This window comes from Bacillus rossius, chromosome 12 (genome assembly GCF_032445375.1).
Source record: "Bacillus rossius redtenbacheri isolate Brsri chromosome 12, Brsri_v3, whole genome shotgun sequence".
NCBI lineage: Eukaryota > Metazoa > Arthropoda > Insecta > Phasmatodea > Bacillidae > Bacillus > Bacillus rossius.
In genome coordinates this window covers 22,998,012-23,012,865 of record NC_086339.1, presented here as the reverse complement: position 1 = coordinate 23,012,865, position 14,854 = coordinate 22,998,012, and the positions used below count along the sequence as shown (strand labels likewise).

Here is a 14,854-nt window from a genome sequence, read left to right as displayed (position 1 = left end):
CTCCTGGAACACTTTCTTTATACACGCGCATAGTATGTACACTCGTATGTGCGCTTGTATGCTTGAACACGTTCTTATACACACGCATAGCATGTGCACTAGAGTGTGCGCTTGTATACTTGCACACTTGTACACGTGTTCCAAATTCTTCTTGTGTGCCCTACAGTCCCTCTACATGTGAAGATTCACTTCAAAATCGCGTGTCATCCACGGGGGAGGGGGGGGGGGGGCACAATTTATTATTTTTTTATTTTATCTTATTGGGACTGAGCCCGGAAGCAAGTAGCGAAGGTTCTCTCAGGGAATCGAGCAGATAACCGAGCGACGGCCCGAGCCCTCGGCCTCTGACGCGACGCGACACGGCGCGACAACAACGCGATGCCGCGCGACAGCTTGACAACGTATTTCCGTTTCAGTTATTTCTTCCTACGCTCTTGGAATCAGATTGCAGTCGCGGTTCTCCTTCAAATACGGATTACATAAAAAAAAAAAAAGGCATTTCCTGCACTTGAACGTACCAATCGATCTGCATCAAGCTCCACGGCGAGAACAAATCCATTGAAATACTTTGCAAGCGAATATTTGCTCAAATTAAAGTAGCAACGAAAAACAGTATTTGACTAGTCAGCTTATAAACACACTACGGTGTGCTTTTGATAACATTTTTTTTTACACTCGCGCATGCGCAGAGCACTGCAGCCGTCAGACAGTCTGCTCGTGACGAAGTTGTCGCCTCGTGTCTGATCGCGACAAGTTTCATGGCCTTTTGTCGGTTTTGATTCCGTGTGCGTTACTTTCGTGTGAATGCACGGGCAGTCAACTACTATCAGACAGAAAATGTCACGACGGGTCATGCCTCGTTCTTGTGTGCGCCCGGCCTGAGCGAGCACGTAGACTTCGTTACAACACGAGATAGCTCGGGCTGTCGGGCTATGACATTATGACTTTTTTTTTTGTTAATTATGGAAAATTTTGTTATTAGGGAGCGTGGACGTTCCTAAAGCAATAGTGTTCTGTGTCTCATTTTTATCATTGAAATAACGCATCCCTTCTCGAAATGAAATACTTTTTGATGTGTAACCTCTTAGCTCTCAGTGTACGGCATTTGGTGGGAGTAATTTCGCGAATGCAACAGAAGTAAATGGGTTACAGTGGTGCTGCCATCTATGGAGGGTGGCGCGAACCAAAGTACGCAAAGACAAAGGTAAATATCAAAGTATTAACTGTTTAATGACTTTTTAACAATATGGGCAGTATTTCTTTAAATTATTTGTCGAAAATCAGGTCCAAAGCCGGGGTTTGAATTTTTTTTTAAAATTATTTTATGGTTTTACCGGAACCGTTTCATAATAGTTTAAAAATTCTGTTTGCTAATCGAAAGGTTCGATAGTCGACGTAGCAAACGTGCTGCTCCGGTAGAGAATTCTAGCGGCGGGGGCGGAAACTACATGTGATTCGCGTCCAGAAATGTAGTTGATAGGTCAAAGCCCTGGTACCACTTACGGGTTGGATGCAGAGAGACTTGTATGAAAGGACATTTCAACAAAGTTGAAACTACTATAAACATAAAAACAAATCTCTTCATTTTAAAAAAAATTCCTTTGGAAATCAGTTGCCTAGAAATAGTTTGCAATAGTACAGAAAGATATTGTAACATTCTACAACTCAGAGCAATGGTTATTTTTGCATATATGAAATTCGTTTTCCGAGATAATACTGACTATTTCTTACGAAAATTGACGCATAATTTTATATTTTAATTCATTTTTCATTGAAGCATAATTATTTTTGAACCATGGAAAATTAATTCGATTTCTAAACAATTTGACTTTATTTTTGTTTTATCATGCTTATTAATGTGCGCGGTTAATACTGGAAAGGTATTCAGGGAACGGTTTACAAAAAACTGTGACTATTGGAGGTATTAACTAAAAAAAAAAAGCATAAACTCTTGGGTAAGAATCCGAATCCAGTAATATTGCGAACTTTATTTTGTAGTGATACTGATGCAGTCACGTAAACGTCCAAATTTACAAATATCTGGAAGTTTACATGAATATTTATGTTCCATTTACAAAAAAAATTAGTGCACCTTCTTAATTTGAATGTTTTTTAGGCAAGTGTAAAGCAATGAAAATATTATTTTATATGTATACATCAAATTTCAAGATACACAGAGGCTTAAGGGGACGTCACCTCTGAGATTATGGTGGGCTCCGAACCTGCTAGAATATTGCATTTGTTCTCAATTTCAGTTCGTGCATTTCGTCCATGTGTTCTTTTCTGCATTTATCACAAATTAATTAAAACATTTTAGACAATGTCAACTCATTGAAGTGTATGAAATAACAGCGTATATGTGATTGCCTTGGCAAAATTAAAAGAAGTAGTATTTATTTAATCAAAACAATAAACACGTTGCAAAAAAAATACTGTCAAAATATTTTGTCTTTCCATGTATGTTTAACTCGTAAACAAGTTATTTTTGTATATAATGTTTGCAATGGGTTTGGGCTTGATTTATAATAACGCCATTGGTAGTTTACAATGTGGGTCAAGAAAAACATCAAGAATATACAACAAAGATGACTACATAAACAGACGGAGGAAAAAAAAAAGCCAATATCAACTGATGTGAAATTACATTATTTGACGTTTTTACTAATATTGGGTTGTTCTCCTTGAGTTTATGTATTCATCTTTTTTTTGGCACATCCTTGATGTTTTTGTAGGTATGGCAACAAGTGTATTACAGACCAGCAATGGCGTACGTCCATAAAATTGTTGGTCGCCGAACTGTCTCGTCGCTGATAGAAATGTTTCTCGTGGCCAGTGCTGATAGACGCACGACTGCATGTCTGCCAGTGAGACACCACGAGCTGTCTCCGGACGTGCTGAGATAGAGCACGACGGACTCCTCGATTGTTGTTCCGTCCGGAGAAAGACAAGTCATTGAGCGTCCCCCTGCTACGTCAATGGCACAAAAAACAAACGGCGACACGTCATTCGTAGCACGTAACCAGGGGCTTCCAAAAATGTCCGTTATAAATACTGTAGTGTGACCGCACTGTAATGTTTTGCTGTTGTAAATAGAACAGAAATACTCATGTAAATTATTACAGATACAAGTGCATTTGTACATTTACACGAAAACAACTGTATCACTACAAAAAAAGTGTTCGCATTTATACTGTGTTCTGATTCTTACCTGCGCATTTATTATTTGCGTTGTCCCATTACCTCCAATAGTAAAAGTTATTTGCAAATCGTTCCCTCACTCGCTTTAAGAATAATAAAACTAAATAATAGAGTCAAAATATTGAAATTTGTATTATCTTTTCCACGGTTAAAAAAAGGCTCTAGTGTATCATGAACTAAAATATAATATTATGAACCAATTTTCGTTATAAAAAAACGTATTTCATATATGCAAAAATAAACATAGCCGTATGTTGTACAAATTTACAATATCTTAATTGTAGTATTACAAACTATTTCTTGGCAACTGGTTACCAAAGGAATTTTTGGTATAAGTACAAAGAAAATACTTTGGCCATCGACTTTGGGTAGTAATTTTATTAATGTCTCTTCTTTGCTTATGTAATGAGGATTTATTTACTATCGTGTGATTGTTGTGAACGTACCATGCTTTTTTATGCTTAGTTTTACTGTATTTCCGATCTCTTCTGGACTATTTCCGTTTATTGTTTCGTGTTTACTCACGTAAAACTTCAATTCCAATTGGATCATAATCATACATCACCACCTTAATTCCGATTCTTGGAAATTAATTTTCATGCAAAAATTTAAATAAATAATACACATCTAAAAACAATGATGTTAACCACGGCATGGATGTTCTACATGACAATATAAGCTTACTGTAGTGTATAGAAAGTAGTTTACACGTTATCTTCACGTGTACTTTAGTAGATAGTGTTAAGGGGATTGACTGTACGTGCGTGCTGAAATTTTATATTGAGGTTGTGAATGGTCCTATGTAATTACTGTGCAATAACACCAGGTCATCAGTTTTTGATTGCTACGACAAAGCATGCTGGAACGTCGGTCACACAATCACATCCACGGGAGTGACCTCGGCCCCAGTAGCCAAGAAATAGTCTATGTATAACATAGTAAATTTGTAGATCCTCCTAAACACTTACATAACGCTACGAAGTCTGGTTCTGATAAGTTATAGTTTCGTAAGAGTCATGGCGGCAACAAATACGAAGTACTTATCTCAGCAATATATCTTGTTTCCAAACAGATTGACGGGTAAAAATAAAAATTTTTATGGAGCATTAATTTATGATTCGTTCTTAACGTCACTTTAATAAGCCCAATGCTATTCTAAACAGGGTGGCTGATTCAACCCACAATGGTTTAAAACATGGATTAAACCATGGTTCAAACGAAGTGTTTTTTATAAAAAAACAAATTTTTTAAATAATGTATTTTTAAATAGAATATCTTATTTATTTAATGAAATGTCTTATTCCACTCTAATAACAACAAAAGTTTGGTCGTTAATGTTTCTTGTATGGCTTTCATTTGAACATGGTGAGAACCAAAATAACTAATGTAATAAAAAACCTGATTTAAACAAAAAAATACGTTGATTGTATGTGTTTTTTTTAAACCTGGTTATTTGTCCAACCCTGATTCTAAACAATTTCTACATAGTACGGATTGACGGTTATAACACATAATTTATGTGATGCCAAACTTTTTTTTTCTACTCGTGATTCTTGGTCGTGTCTGATTTCCTCGATGTCGACCGGACCTCAAGTCCGGGTTTATAAACTTCTCGAGGAACGCAACGACGCAGTAGCGCAACACGCAACCAACGCAAGGAGTTCACGGACGTTTATAAACACGCAAGTCGCAATACGTCACCAATCCAACGACTTTAAATCGTAAACGAGTTGAAAACTAATTTATGCCCTGGGCTTCGTTTGTTCATTCATGTTAACCACGAAAACATATTAAATTGTTATTTTCTTTCACCGCGCGAAAGCTTAACAAGTGAAAACGTCATGTTTATAATAAAAAAAAAAGCTACATCTTGGCCTTCTTTGGGTATAACTGACGTCTGCGTCTTTATATAAGTTTCCGGAACACTTCAACATCCAATATGGCCGTCGAAAACGCAAGCCAAAACGCAAAAACGTTGTAAGTTGAACAATACTTGCGTTGCGTTATTGCACCTTGCGTGGCTTATACACTGATACTCTAAAATGTGGTTGCTGAACTTTTTGCGTCTTGCGTTTCTTGCATAATTCATAAACCCGTTCATCTCTTCCGTCGTTCGTCTTACCTAGAGCTTCAGGTGGAGTCCACCTGTGGCTCATTTCCCAAAGTCACAAGTCGTGTAAGTAACTTCTAAGAAATAAGCACTTGTAATAAAAATGTGTTAAGAACAGGCTTTTCACGTGGATTTTCCAATTTTTCACTAACGATTAAAAAGGTTTTGGCTGTGTGTGACGAGTGTAATAGCTGGGAACAATTGTAACAAACAATTATAGGTGACGTAATATGATGTATAACCAATAATACTTTGCAGATTGTCCTTATTTAATTAATTTACTGGTAACAGTTATTACTGTTTAGTTGTAGCATGCACATCCCTCCCCTTTTAACCCAAGATCCTATCCTTAAAAAAAAAACTATTATTCCCATCGACAAAAGGAAAGAAATGTATAGCAGACAGAGGGAAAAACGGTTCTGTCCTCCTTCCTTTTCCGTAACCCTCCCCAGAAATTAAATTCTGCGTACGCTTCTGCTTGTCATCTCAAGTTCAGGGAGTGCTTTTGTGAATCACTGGTGACTGCAGGAGAGGCTCAAGGTCGAGTGAGACGTGCATTTGCCTAGCGACTTCACCGGAATTAGATAATTAGAACTAACTCGATATACTTCATTACGAAATAATGTCATAATTTCTTAAAGACAAATTATCAAAACTTCCCCGTGATTTAAGTTCGGGTTTGGATTTAAAACGTTGTATTATATGGATTATTCTTCAAATTTTCCCGTGGGGGGATGGGTTTTTACATACCTTCCCCGATAAGGTCCCTCTCCAAAATATTTGGGGCACCGCAAAAGTAAATTTCTCGGGGCGCTGCCAAATCTATGGCCACCGCCGGGGTAACTGTGTGTTCTAACAAACCTACACTGGCGTGAAATGGGCCCGCGGTGTTGAAAGGTAATCCCCCCCCCCCCAAATGACAGGGAATGTATTCTTCCTGTGCCCTTGGTCGCACGCTGGCATCGCACCGGTCTGTGTAGGTAGAGGAGGGGGGAGGGTTATGGTCGTTGAGCCCCGGCAGCAGACGAACCTTCCTGTTCATTGATCCCGAGTCAAACGCCAGTGAGCTCGTGCATACTTGCAATTTTGTTGTTGTTAATATTAGAATAAAATGTTCAGGTAAGGACAGCTGCACAAATAATACTTTAAATCGTTGTTGTTGTTACATTAAAATTCTCGCAAAAATTAATCTTTTTTTTTTTCCGCCACACGTCTGTGTGATAATAACTAAAATAAGTTATTGGTTAGGTTAGTCAAGTTACCTAAAAAATACGTGAAATCATTGTTATAGTGTTAAGGTCCCAATATATATATATATATACATATATATATATATATATATATATATATATATATATATATATATACTAGCTGCCCGACCCGGCTTCGCACGGTTGTATTTATGGGGGGGGGAAATGAGACCAAATCTCCTATTTACAGTTATAATAAATGAAATAAAATGAAAATTAATTAATTTTGACAAAAACTTAATACAATGCTTTGTAATGTACCGAAGAAAAAACGAATAGCACCGATGGTTTCCCGATTCTCAAGCACGCAACGTTGTCATGGAAACGAAGTACCCACTGTTTCCCGGGCTTAAACACCAATCAACATTGATAATCAGTTTATTATTAATTATAAATTATTAAGACTATTAATCGAAATAAAAACTACCCTATCTCTCAAGTTGGAAACAATTACACATAAATGCCAATTTTCATCGAAATCGGTTGACTTGGTAAAGAGTTCACTGGACCTTTTTAGAAATCAGATGTAGTTAGTAATTGTCTTCTTAATTTGAATAATTTATATCACTTTCAAATCCCGACCGACTTTGTTCTACCAGTGTATAGTTATTTACCTGTATATATCTAAAAATTGGTGGTCTGTATTTAATGAGTGATGAGGACTACACTAACAATGAAATAGTCGTTGCCATGGAGACGAATGAAGCATCAACAATGCTACAGCCGTTGCCGTGGTGATTTTCTGCCAACTCATACATACATCACATTAGAAAACTCTAAAATTATCAGATTAAGACCATTAATCGAAATAAAAACTATCCTATCTCTCAAGTTGGAAAAAATTACACATAAATGCCAATTTTCATCGAAATCGGTTAAGTGGTTTAGGAGTCCATTGAGGACAAACATTGTGACACGAGATTTATATATATTAAGATAATATATATGTATATATATATATATATATATATATATATATATATATTCCAGGGCGTTAGGTGTTTGCTTGTCAAAATCATACGTGTAATTTAAAAGTATTAAAATTTTCGTTTTATATTTCATGGAGCGTAGGTTTATATGCACAAAAGTAGTTAGCCAGGCAACCACAGGTTGTTGAGATGTCAGCGTCGTTTAAAATACACTGAAATCGTAGGAAAAAAATAAAATAAAAAAATAAATAAATCTCACAAAACGGTGTTTTCCCCCTGGTAACCGTAACATTGTATGGCGGAGAAATGAGGATAAATTCTTTATGCATGTTCCGCGAGTGCTTTTACTAATCCTTACCGGATGTTCCATGCCTAAATAACTTTTCTGAAAACACGCGCCCAAAGCAATTTCACCCCTCCAAAAAAAAGTACGTAAACGGAACTAACAATCCGCCCTTAGCGTATTCTTAAATTCTTTCCGTAAACTAGGCCCACTCGGAAATTTCGGAGCAGTTTTTTTTTGGTTTTCAAATCGCGTGGTTTCTTCTGAAGCTCTGCGCACCTTGCGTGTGCCCGGGAAGGATAAAGGGAGGGGGGAGCCTTATCGTAGTTGCACGATTGAGCGGCGAAGTTGGGATTTGTTTGTGCTCTAGGATAAAAAGGGGAGGAGGGGGTAAGTCGGTGATTCGCACAGGCATGTTGCAGTCCTAAATCAGGTGTTAATTGTGTGAATGACATGCCCGACGTAGTATAGTTATAGACCAGGGCCGGCGCGTCCATATAGGCGAACTAGGCAACCGCCTAGGGCGCCAAGTAGCTGGGGGCGGCGCAGCACGACACATAACAGCTGATATAATATGTTTGACGATTATTGAAACTAGATGAAAATGGATTTTTGTAACAGTTTGGAATGTTTATATCGATATAAGTAATATTTTAAAGTCCACGTTGACCTGTTTATGATTTGTAATAAGTAAAATAGAAAAAAAACACAAGCCTGCTTACATTTGATTGTTGACAAAATATTAGGCTTACGTGATGTTTTTTGAGGCAAGGACAATTTTTTTGGGGGTGTCCGGCCCGGGGGGGGGGGGGGGGGCATTAAGGTTTTTCGCCTAGGGCGCCAATTTACCTTGCACCGGCCCTGTTATAGACTAGTTTAAGACAGGCGAGTTGGTCACCGCCCCTCTCGCCCCGGAGAACTCCGCACGTCCAGGAAGCCGGGGCTAGCCGAGGCTAGCCGAGACGGCGCTCGGGTGGGTCCGGACACGCCCGCGGAGGAACAGTCCGTGACCTCTTTCAGTTCAGGTGGTTTTGGACGTGACGACGTCTAATAAATCGATGAACGCCGGCTGCACGCACGAAAAAGTGTCCCGTTACGCACATTGTCCCGTTACGCTCATTGTCCCGTGACGCTCATTGTACGCCTGCGCCGCATCTATCTCTCTTCCACTCGATTGGAATAACCATCGATTTGACTTTTTCGAGGCACATTAAGCTTGAAACACTCCCATTCGTTTCCTACTTTTCCTATCATCGTCCTATCCTTAACAGAATAACACAGATTGAAAGAAGTTAAATAGCAAACATGTATAAAAGTTATAGTTAAAATAATATATTCGTTAAAGTAATAAACATATTTTAAGTAATGAGTGCAAATAAAAGTAATTTTATCAATTAAACTGTAGGTTTCATTTCACTCCTCCTTTGTATCCATACAAAATAGTGATAATTCAATAAAAATGATTCAATTTTATTCATAAAAGTATGCAATCATTTCATCAATGTTTTGTTATAACGTTGTCACGTTAAACTATTGACCGTAAACCGACTTTACAGACAACCATTTTTTTTTCTATTCCTCGTTGCGGTTTTACTGGCGGGCTGTTTCTGCATCACGTCAGTAGCGGCTGCAAAACAACAACGACAATAATAATATTGCCTCCACGCCGCTAGGGAGTGACACACCACACCATGTATGGATGTATACATTATATACATATATATATGGTAGGGTGACAGTAACATATTATTATTATTTTTTTAAACCCCAGCAAAACAATTTCCTGAGGTTTGTTGCTTTTGGCTAGTGGATTCCAGTCGGATCCGAAGACAAAACAAATGTTCGTGGGGCAGCAGTCTCATTTCGTCGGTTTTTTCAACTCTGCGTTCGCCGTGGCTAGAGTCCCCCACAAGAAATGAAACCTCGGCAAAATTTTCTTGCTATCGCTTACCAACTATAGTATTTCGTGAACAGCATTAAAAAAAAATGTATTTTATCTATATTGGCAAAACAAAATTATTTGGTGGTAGTAAACTCTGTTTTTTTTTTTTTTTTTAACACGCGTTTGTTAGCTTCACTTGTAACTAACTCTGCAATCAAATCTTCAAAGTCTTTTTTTAACCTACTTATAATTGTCGAATCGTTTTTTTTTTGAAACTTGCTACTATGTTTAATCTGGATGATAATACAATAATTTCCTGACTACAACATGAAAGAGGGGGGAAGGATCATAGTGGCAAAACCACTACTTTCGAGCGATGGGTAATAACCATGCTTTTTGTGTATCCATGAGGCCGGGACATGGTGGGAAATCTGCCCGGGGATTGACTACCTCTCCCTTTTACCCCTCAGGAGGTCAAATCCCAAAATTAATAAAAATTAGAAAATCGATTCTCTCTTTCGATCTGGAGTATTTGCGATAGAGAGGCCGGGACATTGTATAAAATTATCCCGGGATTCGGTGCCCTTCCCTCGAGAGGAGGTCATTTGCCCAAGTTTTTTTAAGGCCGAGAAACTTTTAAGTATATGTGTTTCATGAATTTCAAAAAGATGGACAGTATTTTAATAAAATTGCAGCCCGGTGGACTCACGGGTTCGACCAGACTGCAAGCTATTAAAGCAAAAAATGTATTTATTCAGAGAGGTGTAAATTTTGTTATAAAACAGGACTAACCACATTCGTTAACTTGTTTTTTATTGATAACAATCATGAGAATAAATGCTTAATACATGCATAACAATGTATGTGGACAAAATGTACTTTATTAAGACGCAATAAAACAATCGCAACAAATCCACAAGAAAGTTACAAATATAACGTGAACCGATATGATGTGGTACCTCAATAAACGCAGCATGAAAACAAATACTGGGAGTATACAATATGTTACAGTAAAATAGAAGATTATTAAAATACAGCAGTATTAAATGAGTATAAAACCCCGGCGGGCTGCGCAGGTCATATAAAAATTTGATTCAAACAAACAAAACAAATTAGACAGAATCAAAACGAATAATATAGCCCTAAACGTGGAGGTTCGGTGCGGCCAGGGCAGAGATTACACAAGCCCAATCTCGATATTGGCTCGCGCAGCAAAAGGCGCTTAAGGCGTTAAAGGGCAATGACAAAACAAACAAGAAAAATGAAACTAATTAAAGCCCCACAACATAACAAGGCGGCCAATATAGGTACGGCGTAAATAAAAAGTACAGAAGTTAATAAATTTATCATTACAAGGAATCAATCGTTACGTTTACCAGTAGCAATGCAAACCAAATAAGAAAACAGGCAATATAGCGACACACAAACAGAAATGCCCATACTACAGCCCAAATGGCTCGAACAAACATCGTGGCTGATTAAAGTTAACTTTACAAGGGCGAAACGTATGTATTTAAAATAAGCCACGGCCACATCGTGCAAGAAATTTAACGTTACTGTATGCAAGTTACCGTCATTGCTGATACTGACCAGACACACTGCTCCCCCGACCGCAACCGAACGACAAGAGCTCGCAGACCCTTATAAGAACAAAATAGAGGGCGCTGGATCTGTGGCGGAATAATACAAGGGAAGGAGTGGGGATGCGGAGGGGAAATCCAACCAGCGAAAGAGGTAGCGGAGAGGGGGAAACGACGAAGGGAGGGGAAGGAATCGCTCTGCTGTACAGCGACGCAAGAAGCATATGCTTCAACATTACTTTTCGAAAATCATGTCCAAAGCCAGGGTTTGGTTTTTTTTTTTCAAGTCTTTCTCGCTTTTTATAGTTATATAGTTTACAATTTCTGTCTGCTAATCCAATTATTCATTAGTTGACGTAGCTGCTCCAGCAATGAATTCTAGCGGCGAGTGCGCAAACTACGTGTGATTCGCGTCCAGAAATATATCTGAAAACATAATTTGCGTATATTATTCACGCTCGGCTTTATTTTAAAGAGTTCTGCGTTAAATTTCGTGTCTGAATTTTTATAAATATATTTGCAACTTGAACAGCATGATAACATATGGAATTTCTCGTTGTCAACCACACTTACGAGTACTAAAAGACTCTATCACGTTATTTTTTTTTTTAGAGCACCGACAATCTATGAGGGCGTTAAATTCCTAGGGGAACACACGGTATACCAGGCTCAGGCAGAGTGAGAAAATAAATTTTAAAAAAGGGTGAGAGATTGAGAGAAAAGGGGGGGGGGGGGAGGGGAATTTGTGTGCACTCAATCTGAGGTTCCAATTATTCGAAAGCACCACGAGCTAAAATTGTATCCTTAAAACGTCGGTAATTTTGTTTGTGTAAGGATTTCATGTAAGCAACAATAGTGATGAAGTGTTCAACTCATCGACGATATGACACTGTTGGAGCCTGTAGTCGGACGTAACATCCGACGTGGACATTATGTGCAATGCAGTTTGACGACTTGAGGATGTGTATGAGATACTTGAATACATTTGTACTCTCCGTGAATTTTCTAATGTCATTATCAAATTGTCATTGATAACTTCAGTGTGGTTGCCCGTGAGCTGTTATTCGCTCCAGGCACCAAGCGCAAACCCTAGGCGGGCCTTAGTATGGCAAGCACTGGAAATTCCAGTACGGCAATGAATAATAATGTAGAAAAATCCCCTGGTCATTTTTAGTATACATACGCAAAATCAAGGCTGTTAATCACCGTCAGGAGAGTACTCAGAATTTCACTTCGGAGGGGGATGGGAATAGAACCTTTTTCCCGCTGTTTTTTGCTTTCAAATTCTTTCTATGAACCTCCGTCTTTTTTTTTTCTCACCCCAACTGTGTACTCCCCTGACCGCCTTGATAAACTTCAACCCGAGTTTGAAAACTGCTCTCGAAGTTTAGGGCCATAACTAAAATATTCTGTGCAACTTGTTGCAAATATAAACTCATTATGTTTCAGTCGCTTATGCCTTACCTATGCTGTGAAAAAGAGATTTCTCGGTGTAGAAATTAATTATTGAAGTAAGATATATTTTAGTTTTAACTAGTGTGTGCCTATATGTTACAGTATCTGGAAGCTGGTTACAGGAATCACGTTTGTTTTGGATAATGTTGAGCTATCTTTAACCTGGGGGCATGGTTCGAGTACTAAGAAAAAGGATTATCGTCTCAAATGACATTTGGATTCCACCGAACAGGCATTCTACTCGTGAGTCGCGTTTATATTGAAGTATACATTTGAGCAAGAAACTGCATATTCAGATGGATGACGATGCATACAACTGGATTAGGAGCTGGAAACAACGCAATCTATGTAGGCTTCACGGGCCTGTTATCTGGTGAAAGATAAATTAAAAATCTAAAAGTCATCGATTAATGAGCAATATAGTGTCACGAATACCTGGGAAGTCTTTGCCTACACAGATGGTGGCCATTGTCATAGCACTACATGCAAAAACAACAGCAACCCTCATCGAATTAACAGGTTTTCCACGAGCAATTATCGGTTTAGCCTTTTGTAATCTGATCCACGAGACGTGTAGTTTTGAGCATGGGCGTAGATCCGAGAGGGGCCTGGGGATTAAAAAGACCTTCACCACCTTGGTGGGTGGGCGGGAAGCCTGCTTGCTCTTGCAAAAGAGTGTGGCTGTGAAATGGGTTTGATGTCAAAACTATGTCTTATGAAAATCGTTCTGTATATGTTAAAGTTTAGTGCACACTGCATTCACATATGGAAAGTATGCACAGATGTCATGTAGGTTAATCCCCAGGCATCAAAACTCTCGGCTCGCGCGAGCCCCCCTGGAAATTCCCGATATCCCCCCCCCCCCCCTTGTGAATCCTCCAGACTTGCGCATCTGGTTTTGAGTGCCGTTATTTATTTAGCGTAAAATAAATAATCAAAAAACATGTAATTACTAGAGACCTGCAAAATTCGCGGTTTCGATGGCCTTCAGGATAGACTGCACACACCCCTGTACACTCGGGCAAATAACGCAAGTTCATTGGCTGCCGACTTTTAAGTCGTCTCAGCTGGTTTGTCTGCGATTCGATCCTTCTTTGGTTGAGGGTTTATATACTGGTTGAGATTCGTCCAGATGAACAGTAAGCCAATAGCAAAATTATCTAAGAGTTATGTGCGTTTGAATTCGAGCCTATCACCGAATGAATCCGCGAATTTTGCAGGTTCTCTAGCAATTACCCTTCCCGCCGCACCAAATCCTTATTGATGTTGTTGTTGTTGTGGTGGTGTTGCAGGTGACCTTGACGCGGGACCCGGTTCCCGACGGGGGTTGAGGGGAGGCGAGGACGGACGCGGCGGAGGGCGGCCGCTGAGGGACAAGGGAGTGTGCTGCTGCGGAGAGCGCTATGCCCGCGACGGCCCCGGGGGGTCCACGCACCATCGACGAAGGAGGCGGGCCTCGTCGGAGCTCGCCGTAGTCGCTCTGACGAGACCCCCGTCAACCCTCCCCCCCCCCCCCTCAACGAGTTCCCGACCCGACGTTCCACGCTTCCACGTAACCGGCTCGGCCAATAGCGGGGGCCCGGCGCCCCCCACCGCCGTATAAAGCGTCACGCCGCGGCGCGGCTGGAGCTCAGTGCTCGCTTGACCTCGCGCGCGGGAGCTTCGACCCCCCCCCCCCCCTTCTCCCCTCTTGTGGTCCGCGGCGTGGTCCGAGACGCCCGAGCGAGTGAACCCAGGGAGTGCCGGCTCGCCCAGATGGTGTGGTGCTCGCGGGAGGCGGCCGCGGCGGCGGCGCCAGCGCCCCGGGAGGCGGCTGCGACGCCCCCGGAGGAAGGCGGGACTATGAGCGCGTCCTGACGAAGAAGCCGCGAGCAGCAGCATGAAGGCGGACGAGGACTGCGAGCAGCAGCAGGACGGGCGGTTCCCGCGCCCGCCCGAGGCCACCATCGCCGAGGTGAACGAGGAGGAGGAGGGTGACGCCGGCTCGTGCCTGGGCGGGCCGCGGCAGCTGCTGGCGGCGGGCGAGTGCCCTCTGCTGGGGGCGCCCGCCGCCGCCGCGAGGTCCCTGGTGCGCGTGTCCACGTACGCCAGCTCGCTCAACCAGCCGGCGCCCAGCCGCCACGACAGCACCAGGTACTGCCACCTGCAATACCTCCTTCACGCGCAG

General features: G+C 40.7%; 1 protein-coding gene across 4 annotated transcripts in view; it reads left to right on the top strand.

Moving 5' to 3' along the window:
* LOC134537705 (ATP-sensitive inward rectifier potassium channel 12-like) overlaps positions 1–14,552 on the top strand; it is a 302,579-nt gene extending 288,027 nt beyond the window's left edge. For all 4 annotated transcript variants that reach the window (XM_063378430.1, XM_063378429.1, XM_063378431.1 and 1 more), the window contains one exon: positions 13,980–14,552. The gene's annotated coding sequence lies outside the window, so the exon portion shown is untranslated. The remainder of the gene's footprint in view (positions 1–13,979) is intronic.
* The last annotated feature ends 302 nt before the right edge of the window (positions 14,553–14,854 follow it).